Source organism: Hyla sarda, unplaced genomic scaffold, assembly GCF_029499605.1.
Source record: "Hyla sarda isolate aHylSar1 unplaced genomic scaffold, aHylSar1.hap1 scaffold_1142, whole genome shotgun sequence".
NCBI lineage: Eukaryota > Metazoa > Chordata > Amphibia > Anura > Hylidae > Hyla > Hyla sarda.
Genome location: NW_026607763.1, coordinates 88,899 through 101,880, shown reverse-complemented (window position 1 = coordinate 101,880; position 12,982 = coordinate 88,899). Strand labels below are relative to the sequence as shown.

At 46.6% G+C, this 12,982-nt stretch overlaps 3 non-coding genes and 1 pseudogene across 3 annotated transcripts; all 4 read left to right on the top strand.

The window, feature by feature from the left end:
* Positions 1-1,093: 1,093 nt before the first annotated feature.
* On the top strand, positions 1,094-1,311 carry LOC130301970 (U2 spliceosomal RNA; annotated as a pseudogene).
* A 5,389-nt stretch (positions 1,312-6,700) lies between these two features.
* LOC130301966 (U2 spliceosomal RNA) lies at positions 6,701-6,886 on the top strand. The gene has a single exon (XR_008852304.1). It is a non-coding gene; the product is annotated as a U2 spliceosomal RNA (small nuclear RNA).
* Positions 6,887-8,971: 2,085 nt separating this feature from the next.
* Positions 8,972-9,162, top strand: LOC130301962 (U2 spliceosomal RNA). Its single transcript, XR_008852300.1, has one exon. It is a non-coding gene; the product is annotated as a U2 spliceosomal RNA (small nuclear RNA).
* Positions 9,163-11,247: 2,085 nt separating this feature from the next.
* LOC130301960 (U2 spliceosomal RNA) lies at positions 11,248-11,438 on the top strand. Its single transcript, XR_008852298.1, has one exon. It is a non-coding gene; the product is annotated as a U2 spliceosomal RNA (small nuclear RNA).
* Positions 11,439-12,982: the final 1,544 nt, after the last annotated feature.

Here is a 12,982-nt window from a genome sequence, read left to right as displayed (position 1 = left end):
CCCATACACCCCATGCACTCCATCCTCAGTCTCCTCATCACCTCCATACACCCCATGCACTCCATCCTCAGTCTCCTCATCACCCCCATACACCCCATGCACTCCATCCTCAGTCTCCTCATCACCCCATACACCCCATGCACTCCATCCTCAGTCTCCTCATCACCCCCATACACCCCATCCTCAGTCTCCTCATCACCCCATACACCCCATGCACTCCATCCTCAGTCTCCTCATCACCCCATACACCCCATGCACTCCATCCTCAGTCTCCTCATCACCCCATACACCCCATGCACTCCATCCTCAGTCTCCTCATCACCCCATATACCTTAAGCACCTCATCAGTATTACACAGCTGACACCCCCCCCAGTCCTTCTCATCAACATTAAACCCCCTAATCACTACACCCCTGACCCCCCCTCTGGTCCTCCTTATCAACACTACGATCTCCCAGACCCCCAATCCTTCTTATCATTACACCACCAACCTCTTCAACACCCCTCCTGTCCTCTTCATCATCATTACAATCCCTTCCCCCCCCAAACCCCCCCCCCCCCCTGCACCCGACCGTCGCTCTCCTCACCTTATCTGCTCAGTGATGCGGCCGTGTGAGGCGGGAGGGTTTGCTGCTCCTGTCGCTTCTGCCGGGGTCAGAGGCCATGACACGTGACATCAGGGGCTTGGAACAGACGTGCGTGCCTGCGCGGGGCACGTCTGTTCCCATCAGCCCCTGTCCTGTCCTCTCGCCCGGCCGAGGTAAATTACTGCTGTCAGCGGCAGGTCCGGGACCTGTTGCTGCAGCATTTAGTACGAAGTACTGGAAGGGGGCCCTGCAGGGGCCCAGATTGTGAGGCCCAAGATGTGACCTGGGCTACTAGGGGGCCCCCTAACACTCTGGGCCCCTGTGCAGCCGAACCGGCTGAACAAGTGATATGTCCGCCCCTGGGGTTTAGGTTCTGCTGTGTGTACTGGTGGTTGACTGCCCCCCAGCCCAGAGTGTGCATGGAAAATTGTCTGGCAGCCTCCCTGACAGCAAGCAGTGATAGTGCCCATGAAGGGGACCTTGTTGGGCCCGCCCCTTTCACGGTTATCGCTTCTCGGCCTTTTGGCTAAGATCAAGTGTAGTATCTGCATTTGGTCTGGTCGGAAGGTGTCTGTGGTACCCCGCTTCTCGGCCTTGGGGGATTGTCTCTCCTTACGGAGGGACTTCACCCCCTTGCTGCTATTGGGGAGCGGGCTTAGTCCACGGACAACGGGTTGCGATCCCCCTGTCTCTGGGACCTTGTGTCTCAGAAGGCATTTTCGGTACGTTGAGCGTTACCTGTAGCTTCGGAAGCACCTAGGGTACCCCCGACCTCTGCCTTGGGTAAGGGTTCCGCTTTTATAGCGGGATTCCGAGCCCCTGCTGCTATTGGGGAAGGGGCTTAGTCCCTGGGTGTGGAAGATGCCGTTCTCCTGGGCTTTCCCCTCTGGGGAAATGTCGATGCGAAATACCATCCGCATAGAGGTGTCGGAGAGCCATCGTCAGTTGAAGAACCTCCGCTTCATTGCGGAGGTGATTCTTCTTGACTACTTCCGCCTCAATAGGGAGGACATCCTGTGTCTAAATGACCAGGAAAGCCGTGGCCTGTATACCGTCACCTTCACGGCCACGGCGTGTTGCGATAACATCTATGCAACCTTGTCTGGTGCGGACCAGAGGGACGATCGACTCGACGGTCTTTCGTTCCAGTTCCTCTATGGTGAGGAACATATACCGTTGGTGGTGGCTATGCACAGCCCTCATGTGACCACGGAGGATATAGCCACTTTTCTTCGGCGATACTGCGAAGAGGTGCGATTCGCAAACAAAATCTTGAACTCCGTGCGGTTCTGGAACGGCAAGAGGAAGTTCTGGGTCAAGCTCCGTAAGGATCCCGGTGGTATTGGGGGTCTTTGCCATCCGCCCCCAAATTTTGCCATCGGGAGAGTTCGGGGCTTCCTGTTCTATCCTCAAATGCCTATGTATTGCCGAAATTGCTTGAGGTTTGGCCACACCCAGGAGACCTGCGGCGCGGAGCGTGTGATTCGCTGCAATAGGTGTGGCCAAGAAGGTCACATAGCCTCAAGATGTAGCCATACGATAAGGTGCAACCTCTGCGGAGAGGAAAATCACGATTTTAATTCCTGTCCCCATAAAGCAAAAACTACGATGGGTGGGTCAAGGCTGGGCCCACCCAAAGAGGGGACAGGACAAAAGACGTCCTTTTTTAAGATGCCCAAACCCCAGATGGCAGGTACTGATGGGTCCAGGCCCAAGACCTCTGGTGCTCCATCAGGGGGCCCACCGGTGGTAGTGCTAGGGGGAGGCCATGGGGATTCCACGAAGCCCGGGCGGGTGATCGAGTTTACTGCCCGGGAAATTGAAAGACGTCGATCGACTTCCTACCTGGCTCAAGAGCCCGCCGAAACTTCTGAAGGGGGCTCACCTGTGGCGGGTGGCAGCCGACGGGCCTCGGTGGGGGCAAAAGTGGACCCAAAATTGCAGCATAAGCCAGGTACTGGCTTGGCCCAGGGTCGCCCTGCTCCGGACGAAGAGGCCCCGGTGAAAGCCCGCCGGAAGGGGAGCCAGGTGGCCAGGTCTGAGCCCGGTCCTGTTACTCCGCCTATACAGGACAGGGCCAAGAAGACAAGTGGCGCCAAACCAGGGTTTGCTGCCCCGCCAGCAGTGGACCCGGTGGGTAAAACTGGCCATCGTCGATCGATGGGGAAGTTGGAGCAACAGTCCTCAGCAACGCTTGCTGGGGAACAAGCGATGAAAACTTCCCAAGGTAGCGGCAAAGGTTCCGGAAAAGAGGCCTCACAGGCCCCTGTGCAGCAGTTCCAGTCGTCAAATGATGAAAGAAGACGCAGATCCATCAGCCGGGGGCCAGAGATTACATCGAGTGAGAGCAACACAGAGGATATGGACAGCAGTGTGACATTTAAAAGACAAAGAGAAGAAGAAGAGGAAGACATTCAAAGGAAAGCGGCGTGCCGTAGTTCGGACGAGAGCGAGCTCAGGGTCGGGGCATCATCGATCTCAAGCTCCGACCCTCAGAACATCAAGGAGCTGATGACCCCGCAGGCGGGGGATGACGGTACGCAGCTTATTATTGACTTTGATTCTCCAAGCACGGACTCTCCATAAACTATGCCTATCCCTGTAAAAATTGCCTCACTCAATGTGAGGTCCTTAAAGAGCCCTGATCGCAGGGCTGCTTTATTTTCTTATCTAGAGACATGTGACTTTGACCTTTGCCTGCTACAAGAATGTGGAATCCCTAGTAAAATGGACTATAAAGACTTAAAAGAAGACTGGAAGCTGGGCCCATCCATATGGTCCGGTGCAAATGACTGTCGTTCTGTGGGTGTTGGGCTGCTCTGCCGAGGCCAGTCCTTTTCTATTCATACAGTAACTGAGATTGTGCCTGGCAGAGCTCTTTTAATTCATCTATATTTTAATGGACTTTTAATTCGTGTTTTAAATGTGTATGCCCCTCCTGATAAACAGGAGCGGGCAGAACTATTTGAAATTTTACCACTGTTTTGTGTTGGGTCTTCCCCCCTGCTGGTGGGAGGTGATTTTAACTGCATACGTGATGGGGAACACCGGCAGGGTGGGGATATTAATCGTAAAGACCGCACTTCTTACCTGCTTAAAAATTTTATTGATGATTTTAATTTGAAAGATTGCTGGAAGGATCTCTTGCCGGAGGACCCAGGCGCCACATGGTCCAATGGAAGAGTGAGCTCCAGAATCGATTTTATTTTTTCCTCTAGAGCTTTTAAACCCCTGAAATGCACGCTCGAGCAGAATATCTTCTCTGATCATAAGCTCCTCTTGGTGGGCCTGGAGCTAGAGGGGGAGCAAAAAGCAAAAAGGGGCCTCTGGAGATTAAACACCACACTCCTAGAGGACCCTGAGATAAAAGAGGAGTTTGTGCGGACCTACCAATGCTGGCAATCACAAAGAAAACCCCACGAGCCTATGCTGCACTGGTGGGAGGGCACCAAATCTAAAATCAGATTTTTTTTTATCAAAGCAGGTAAGAAGAAGGCAAAAATGGAAAAACAGTGGTTTTATGTTCTTAACATGCGTTTAAATGTACTTTTTAAATTGAAAGAAGCTGGTATGGATGTAGAAAATGATATTTTAAACCTTAAAACTGAAATAAAACATGCCATAGAAAAGAAAGGGAAACAAATCATTTTTAACTCACATGTGCAGCACCTGGAGGAGGGCGAGAAATGTTCCCGTTTCTTTTTTAAAAAAGTGATGAATAGGAGGGATATCATCCAAAACCTTGAGGGTGAATCCACTCCAAAAGGCATGTTAGATGCAGTTTTTAACTTCTACCAGCTTCTTTTTAATAAGAAAGATCTTAATCCATCCTTTTTAGAACATGTTCTTAATTCCCTTGATTTTAAGCTAGATGTTTTAGACCAGGAGGTTTTATCCCGTGATCTTAACTTAGATGAACTTTTATTTGTTTTTAAAAGTTTTTCTAGTGGGAAGGCCCCTGGGGAAGATGGTTTACCCATCGAATTTTATTTAGCTTTTTGGGATATTTTAAAGGATGATATGGTTTTATTGTATAAAGAAACTTTTATTGTTAATGAACTTCCCCCTTCCTGGAGGAGGGGGATTGTATCATTACTTTTTAAAAAGGGTGAAAAGGATATGCTAAAAAATTGGCGCCCCATCACACTTTTAAATGTCGATTATAAAGTTTTAGCCAAGTTATTAGCTGTCCGTTTTAAACCTTTTATTCATAAATTAATTCACCCAAATCAGGTTTGTGGGGTACCTGGAAGGTCTATAGCTGAATCCCTAAATATTTTAAGAGATGTTTTATGGTATTTTAAGGATAGAAATCAAACTGTAGCAATTTTATCCTTAGACTTTGAAAAAGCCTTTGATAGGGTCTCCCATGAATACCTGTTTTTAGTTCTTAAAAAGATGGCAGTGCCTGAAACGATTTTAAGCCGAATCATGCTTTTATACCGATCCTGTTTTAGTCAAGTCTCTGTTAATGGCTTTTTAACCAGCGGTGTTCCTCTTTTATCAGGTGTCAAACAGGGCTGCCCCCTGTCCCCACTCCTTTTTATTTGCGCAATCGAACCACTGATGGCCCTCCTCAGAAAAGACCGGGTAGTAAGAGGCGTACCGATACCTGGTGGAGGAGGGACCCATCTAAAGGTGTTGGGGTACATGGATGATGTCACCATACTGTGCCCGGACTCTCCATCCATGAGGGGGGCATTGAGGAACACCAGCTATTTCTGCGAGGTCTCTGGTTTTAAGCTAAACACAGATAAATGTGACTGTTTTTATATTGGCTCCTGGGATTCATCCATCACCCCAGGAGTCACAATGCAACAGGATCAAATTAAAGTTTTAGGTATTGTTTTTAACCAGGTCAATGATGGGAGCCCTAACTGGGATTCAGCTATAGCTAAGATGGAGAAGAAGATTTTAATGTGGAATCTTAGAAACCTTACCATGGAGGGGAAGATTTTAATAATAAAGATGGTTTTACTCCCTATTATGCTATACATTGCCATGGTATTTCCTCCATCTATTTTATACATTAAAAAAGTAACTAGAATTGTTTTTTCTTTTTTATGGGGTTCAAAAATGGAGAAATTAAAGCGTGATTTTATGTACAAAAGTAAAGATAATGGCGGGAAAGATGTTCCTAACCTTTTTACTTTCTTTTACATAAAGTATTTCTGTTTCTGTTTTAAAATTATTAAATCCAATGGCATTTTTAGCTGCTTTTTAAGGTACGCTGCGGGCATGGTTTTTAAAAGATGGTTGCGCATCCCTCTGAACGCTCCGGTGCTTCTGTGTCCCCCAAAACATTATGTGGTGTTGGAAAAGACAGTCAGGCTCCTAGGTCTCCAAGATTTGGAGCCTGACATACTGGGGGACCAGAGAAAGGTATCAAAGGTCCTCAGGCGGAGTGAGGTTACCCTGGCAGTGTCCAATTTCACACAGGCAAGATCCAAAAAGGTATGGCGGAACGTGTACGGGAAGTTTCTGGCGAATGTACACAGGGATCTTGCCTGGGCAATCGTCCACCAGTGCCTCCCTACTCGTGAGTTCCAGCACAGGCGAGGACTGGTGGCGAGAGCCAAGTGCCCGAGAGATGGCTGCGGAGTGGACGAAACGGTGCTGCACATATTTTGGAACTGCCCTTTTGCACGGAAGCTTTGGAGGAAGGTAGGCCCACTTTTGAAGTGGGCCTGCGGCCTAAAAGATTTTAATCACGAATGTGTCTTTTACGGTCTTTTTAACTGCCCCAATTTTAAACAGCAGATGATCTGCTGGATGATTATTAATTGTTTTAAAAATGCCATCTGGAAAGTTAGGAACATCTTACTTTTTAAACATGATTTTATTGATGTTAAAAACTGTATAAAGCTGGCCCTGAGTGAGATGTACATCTATTACCTAAGAGACAAGAAACAGTTGGGGGCCAGCGAGGCAGCATCCATGTGGTGTCTGCCTCTATGGAACGAAATAACAGTATAATCAGTTTTTATGACATTTGTATAATGTTTTATCCTGCCATTTTTATTTTTTCTCCTTTTATTACTGGTTTTATTATTTGTATTTTAAAACTTTTGTGAACCTTTTATTATTTTGCATTTTAAATTTTGTATGGTTTCTTATTTATTCAATAAAATTTTGTTGAAACCTTATCTGTTCTTATCAGTTTAATATCTGATACGTCCCCTATCTGGGGACCATATATTAAATGGATTTTTGAGAACGGGGGCCGATTTCGAAGCTTGCTTCCGTCGCCCTATGCATTGACCCGATATGGCAGTATCTTCGGGTACAGTGCACCACCCCCTTACAGGGTTAAAAAGAAAGATTCCTACTTTCATTGCTACCTGCTTGCTGGCTAGCCAGCTAGCCAGCCCTGTGGGCCTTGCTGCTGCTGCAGCCAAAAAACAAAAGGTGGTGCTGCTGCTGCTGCTTCTGCTGCTTCTGCTTGTGTCTGGCCGCTGTTGGAGCGTCCAGGCACAGGACTTCTGCTGCTGCTGACTAAATGGCCTCCTTAATTGGATCATTTGAGTAGCCAGCACACCTGTGCAGGTAGGGCATGACATGATAGGCAGCTGCCTTGATAGCGGGTGGGTGCTGAATGTTCCTAATTGACAAAATAAGATTAATGCTTATGAAGAAATATAAAATCTCATCCCTCGCGCCACACCCCTACCCCTTAATTCCCTGGTTGAACTTGATGGACATATGTCTTTTTTCGACCGTACTAACTATGTAACTATGTAACATAACATGGGGGGGGGTCTCCTGGCTGTTCACACAGGTGTGTCATTGCTGTACATTGACCATGCATTGCTTCTGTGGTATTGCAAAGGCAAAGACAAATGCTTCCAGCCATCCATTGCACTAATGGATTGGTCATCAGCTGGCTGTCTATGTCCCGCATCAATATAGACCAAAGTACAGAGGGTTAGGCTATGCTATTGTGCACCTACCTGATGCATCAGAAGGTGCGAGGCCCTTGCTAAATTCTGTGCACAGACTTTGAGATCTATACTTTAGACTGTATCTAAACCTGCTCCAACATGGACTGACATTCTGGCCTACTTTCAGCCGATGCGACTTGTCTGTCGCTGAACAGTCGCTTTTTATGTATTCAGCACCTATGTATAATGTTGTAAAAATGCTCTAGAAGCTAAAGTCGCAGAAATGTCACACATATTTGGCCTGCAACTTTCTGTGCGACAAATTCAGACAGGAAAAATCAGTATAAATCCTTAGAAAATTATCCCCCAGTGTCTCCATCTGCTGGCGGTATTGAATAAGCATTGCTGCACTGATGGGGTATGCATTAGACAAAAAAAAAGAAGAAAAAGAAGAATAATACGCCCAGAAAAGAGGCGAAAAGGAGAAAAACGTAAAAAAACGTGAAAAAAAAGTAAGAGGAAGAGAAGGGAAAAAAAGGTGGAAATGGGTTTAAAAGTGATTTCGGCGGAGAAATATATATATATATATATATATATATATATATATATATATATATATATATATATATACGCGCACACACACACATATATATAAACGTATTCTCCGTTGAGATATTGCAGCCGCTGCTGTGTCCAGGCCCAGGAGCCTTAGCACTGTGCTGTGATGTCACTCAATACCACTGACATCACTAGGTGTAAACAACATCTCTCCTTTGCTGTGTATGTGACTATGGAGCTGTTTGGTGATGTCGTCTATTATGGCCTTCATAGAAGCAACAGGAGATTGTTGCATCCATCTAGAACCCTCAGAACTACAGTGCTATGATGTCACTCACTTCCACAGGCCTTGCAGAGTGTAAACAACAACAACCCAGCTTTGTTGTGTATGTAACCATAGGGATTTGTGATGTCACCTAGAACCTTCACAGCAGCGACAGCTTTATGAGGAGCATCAGCACTGCTCTGCCTGAGCAGAACCATCACCGCCATAGGTTGTCAAATAACCCGGGTTTAACCCACACAGGTAAGTCCAATGGGGTGCAGGCATGTCCTCTATGCTTACAGCTTCCCGTGGGTGTTGGTTTGATACCGTTTGGGGACAGCCAAGGAGGCATCTGCAGGCAACAAAGGTAGGTGTGTGCTTGTGTGTGTGTTTCCTATGCAGATCCTAAGCCCAGTGTCACATGCAAGTAGGAGGAGTAAGAAGGGTTCCTGGCAAATCCGGGTTATGGATTGCATTTAAAAAGGCCCCGTGGGAGTGCAATGGGCCCCTGTCTTGCTGCTTAGCAATAATGGTATGGGTTTAGGTTCTGCTGTGTGTACTGGTGGTTGACTGCCCCCCAGCCCAGAGTGTGCATGGAAAATTGTCTGGCAGCCTCCCTGACAGCAAGCAGTGATAGTGCCCATGAAGGGGACCTTGTTGGGCCCGCCCCTTTCACGGTTATCGCTTCTCGGCCTTTTGGCTAAGATCAAGTGTAGTATCTGTTCTTATCAGTTTAATATCTGATACGTCCCCTATCTGGGGACCATATATTAAATGGATTTTTGAGAACGGGGGCCGATTTCGAAGCTTGCTTCCGTCGCCCTATGCATTGACCCGATATGGCAGTATCTTCGGGTACAGTGCACCACCCCCTTACAGGGTTAAAAAGAAAGATTCCTACTTTCATTGCTACCTGCTTGCTGGCTAGCCAGCTAGCCAGCCCTGTGGGCCTTGCTGCTGCTGCAGCCAAAAAACAAAAGGTGGTGCTGCTGCTGCTGCTTCTGCTGCTTCTGCTTGTGTCTGGCCGCTGTTGGAGCGTCCAGGCACAGGACTTCTGCTGCTGCTGACTAAATGGCCTCCTTAATTGGATCATTTGAGTAGCCAGCACACCTGTGCAGGTAGGGCATGACATGATAGGCAGCTGCCTTGATAGCGGGTGGGTGCTGAATGTTCCTAATTGACAAAATAAGATTAATGCTTATGAAGAAATATAAAATCTCATCCCTTCCCCAATATCGCGCCACACCCCTACCCCTTAATTCCCTGGTTGAACTTGATGGACATATGTCTTTTTTCGACCGTACTAACTATGTAACTATGTAACATAACATGGGGGGGGGGGTCTCCTGGCTGTTCACACAGGTGTGTCATTGCTGTACATTGACCATGCATTGCTTCTGTGGTATTGCAAAGGCAAAGACAAATGCTTCCAGCCATCCATTGCACTAATGGATTGGTCATCAGCTGGCTGTCTATGTCCCGCATCAATATAGACCAAAGTACAGAGGGTTAGGCTATGCTATTGTGCACCTACCTGATGCATCAGAAGGTGCGAGGCCCTTGCTAAATTCTGTGCACAGACTTTGAGATCTATACTTTAGACTGTATCTAAACCTGCTCCAACATGGACTGACATTCTGGCCTACTTTCAGCCGATGCGACTTGTCTGTCGCTGAACAGTCGCTTTTTATGTATTCAGCACCTATGTATAATGTTGTAAAAATGCTCTAGAAGCTAAAGTCGCAGAAATGTCACACATATTTGGCCTGCAACTTTCTGTGCGACAAATTCAGACAGGAAAAATCAGTATAAATCCTTAGAAAATTATCCCCCAGTGTCTCCATCTGCTGGCGGTATTGAATAAGCATTGCTGCACTGATGGGGTATGCATTAGACGAAAAAAAAGAAGAAAAAGAAGAATAATACGCCCAGAAAAGAGGCGAAAAGGAGAAAAACGTAAAAAAACGTGAAAAAAAAGTAAGAGGAAGAGAAGGGAAAAAAAGGTGGAAATGGGTTTAAAAGTGATTTCGGCGGAGAAATATATATATATATATATATATATATATATATATATATATATATACGCGCACACACACACATATATATAAACGTATTCTCCGTTGAGATATTGCAGCTGCTGCTGTGTCCAGGCCCAGGAGCCTTAGCACTGTGCTGTGATGTCACTCAATACCACTGACATCACTAGGTGTAAACAACATCTCTCCTTTGCTGTGTATGTGACTATGGAGCTGTTTGGTGATGTCGTCTATTATGGCCTTCATAGAAGCAACAGGAGATTGTTGCATCCATCTAGAACCCTCAGAACTACAGTGCTATGATGTCACTCACTTCCACAGGCCTTGCAGAGTGTAAACAACAACAACCCAGCTTTGTTGTGTATGTAACCATAGGGATTTGTGATGTCACCTAGAACCTTCACAGCAGCGACAGCTTTATGAGGAGCATCAGCACTGCTCTGCCTGAGCAGAACCATCACCGCCATAGGTTGTCAAATAACCCGGGTTTAACCCACACAGGTAAGTCCAATGGGGTGCAGGCATGTCCTCTATGCTTACAGCTTCCCGTGGGTGTTGGTTTGATACCGTTTGGGGACAGCCAAGGAGGCATCTGCAGGCAACAAAGGTAGGTGTGTGCTTGTGTGTGTGTTTCCTATGCAGATCCTAAGCCCAGTGTCACATGCAAGTAGGAGGAGTAAGAAGGGTTCCTGGCAAATCCGGGTTATGGATTGCATTTAAAAAGGCCCCGTGGGAGTGCAATGGGCCCCTGTCTTGCTGCTTAGCAATAATGGTATGGGTTTAGGTTCTGCTGTGTGTACTGGTGGTTGACTGCCCCCCAGCCCAGAGTGTGCATGGAAAATTGTCTGGCAGCCTCCCTGACAGCAAGCAGTGATAGTGCCCATGAAGGGGACCTTGTTGGGCCCGCCCCTTTCACGGTTATCGCTTCTCGGCCTTTTGGCTAAGATCAAGTGTAGTATCTGTTCTTATCAGTTTAATATCTGATACGTCCCCTATCTGGGGACCATATATTAAATGGATTTTTGAGAACGGGGGCCGATTTCGAAGCTTGCTTCCGTCGCCCTATGCATTGACCCGATATGGCAGTATCTTCGGGTACAGTGCACCACCCCCTTACAGGGTTAAAAAGAAAGATTCCTACTTTCATTGCTACCTGCTTGCTGGCTAGCCAGCTAGCCAGCCCTGTGGGCCTTGCTGCTGCTGCAGCCAAAAAACAAAAGGTGGTGCTGCTGCTGCTGCTTCTGCTGCTTCTGCTTGTGTCTGGCCGCTGTTGGAGCGTCCAGGCACAGGACTTCTGCTGCTGCTGACTAAATGGCCTCCTTAATTGGATCATTTGAGTAGCCAGCACACCTGTGCAGGTAGGGCATGACATGATAGGCAGCTGCCTTGATAGCGGGTGGGTGCTGAATGTTCCTAATTGACAAAATAAGATTAATGCTTATGAAGAAATATAAAATCTCATCCCTTCCCCAATATCGCGCCACACCCCTACCCCTTAATTCCCTGGTTGAACTTGATGGACATATGTCTTTTTTCGACCGTACTAACTATGTAACTATGTAACATAACATGGGGGGGGGGTCTCCTGGCTGTTCACACAGGTGTGTCATTGCTGTACATTGACCATGCATTGCTTCTGTGGTATTGCAAAGGCAAAGACAAATGCTTCCAGCCATCCATTGCACTAATGGATTGGTCATCAGCTGGCTGTCTATGTCCCGCATCAATATAGACCAAAGTACAGAGGGTTAGGCTATGCTATTGTGCACCTACCTGATGCATCAGAAGGTGCGAGGCCCTTGCTAAATTCTGTGCACAGACTTTGAGATCTATACTTTAGACTGTATCTAAACCTGCTCCAACATGGACTGACATTCTGGCCTACTTTCAGCCGATGCGACTTGTCTGTCGCTGAACAGTCGCTTTGTATGTATTCAGCACCTATGTATAATGTTGTAAAAATGCTCTAGAAGCTAAAGTCGCAGAAATGTCACACATATTTGGCCTGCAACTTTCTGTGCGACAAAGTCAGACAGGAAAAATCAGTATAAATCCTTAGAAAATTATCCCCCAGTGTCTCCATCTGCTGGCGGTATTGAATAAGCATTGCTGCACTGATGGGGTATGCATTAGACGAAAAAAAAGAAGAAAAAGAAGAATAATACGCCCAGAAAAGAGGCGAAAAGGAGAAAAACGTAAAAAAACGTGAAAAAAAAGTAAGAGGAAGAGAAGGGAAAAAAAGGTGGAAATGGGTTTAAAAGTGATTTCGGCGGAGAAATATATATATATATATATATATATATATATATATATATATATACGCGCACACACACACATATATATAAACGTATTCTCCGTTGAGATATTGCAGCCGCTGCTGTGTCCAGGCCCAGGAGCCTTAGCACTGTGCTGTGATGTCACTCAATACCACTGACATCACTAGGTGTAAACAACATCTCTCCTTTGCTGTGTATGTGACTATGGAGCTGTTTGGTGATGTCGTCTATTATGGCCTTCATAGAAGCAACAGGAGATTGTTGCATCCATCTAGAACCCTCAGAACTACAGTGCTATGATGTCACTCACTTCCACAGGCCTTGCAGAGTGTAAACAACAACAACCCAGCTTTGTTGTGTATGTAACCATAGGGATTTG